Raw genomic sequence first — 1,536 nt, forward strand, 5'->3', positions numbered from 1 at the left:
GCTGGATATTTGGCACATTGCCTAGAGTGCCAACAAATTAAAGCAGAACACCAACACCCTGCGGGATTATTACAACCATTACCCATTCCAGAATGGAAGTGGGAAACCATGTCTATGGACTTTATAATGGGTTTGCCTAAGTCAAAGAAAAATAATGACTCCATCATGTTGGTGGTGGACAAGTTCAGTAAGTCAGCACATTTTATACCAGTACAATCTACTTACAGAGCTGTGCAGATCGCTCATGTTTTCATGCAAAATATATTTAAGTTGCATGGATTACCAAAGACAATAATCTCATACCGTGATGTAAAATTTACACTGGTATTTTGGAAAACATTGTTTGAAGAATTGGGGACTCAGCTGAATTTAAGTATAACTTATCACCCTCCAACTAACGGGCAAACTGAATGGGTGAACCAGGCGGTGGAAGACATGTTAAGAGCATATCTGATGCAGCAACCAACCAAGTGGGAAGACTACTTGCACTTGTTTGAGTTCGCGTACAATAATGGCTATCATGCATCATTGCAAATGAGCCCATTTGAAGTATTGTACGGGCAGAAGTGTCGCACACCCTCAAGCTGGGGTGGACTAGAAGACAGATTGATGTTAGGTACCGAAATGCTTAAGGAAATGGAGGAAATGGTTAAGAAGGTACATTCTAATCTAAAGGCAGCTCAGGATAGGCAAAAGAACTTTGCTGAATAGAAAATGAAGTTTAAGGAGTATCAAGTCGGTGATCATGTGTATGTGAGAATTCGAGCAAAAAAGAGCACATTAAGATGGAGCAGGTGCGCTAAGTTGGCACCCCAATTCTGTGGACCTTTTCAAGTCTTGGCTAGAATCGGGCCAGTAGCACACCAGCTCGCCCTACCAAGTCATATATGGGTCCACAACATTTTTCATGTTTCCGTGTTAAAAAAATATGTTTATGATCCTAAGCATGTAATCAGCTGGCAGGATATATAGGTAAGGAATAGCTCCGGTAGATCAATCTAAATGAGTTTTTGTTAAAGAAAAACTGATTTAAGATGTTGCATGTTTCAGGTCGAACTGGAAGGAGAAATCTTGGTCGAACCGCTGAACATCCTTGACCGGAGAGAAGTAATGCTGCGGAAACGAGCTATTACCCAAGTTAAAGTGTAGTGGCAGCACTTTGGGCCTGATGAGGCCACTTGGGAAGATGAAGAACTCATGAAAAGAGCTTATCCAGGGTTGTTCATGGCCAAAAGACATCGGGACGATGTCCAATTTCAAGAGGGGGAGATGTAATTCCCTAGGAAAAAAATGTAAATATTTGGTTTACTGTGGTAAATATAAACTAAACCTGATATTATTATCTGTTTGAAATTTAAATATATTTGTTTTTATTATGAGAGATAAGAAATGTTTCTTTTAAAAGTTGGTAACTTCTCAAGGAGGAAGTTTTCCTCGTGAGGTAAAAAGACAGTTGTTGTGAGGGAAACCTTAACTACCTCCCCTAACTGGAAGTGTTTCCAGAGAAAAGGAGGGGAGGGGAGGAAAATCTGCATT

The sequence above is a fragment of the Pinus tabuliformis genome, chromosome 2_2, assembly GCF_031772625.1.
Source record: "Pinus tabuliformis cultivar Carrire ecotype Pingquan chromosome 2_2, CPIR1, whole genome shotgun sequence".
NCBI lineage: Eukaryota > Viridiplantae > Streptophyta > Pinopsida > Pinales > Pinaceae > Pinus > Pinus tabuliformis.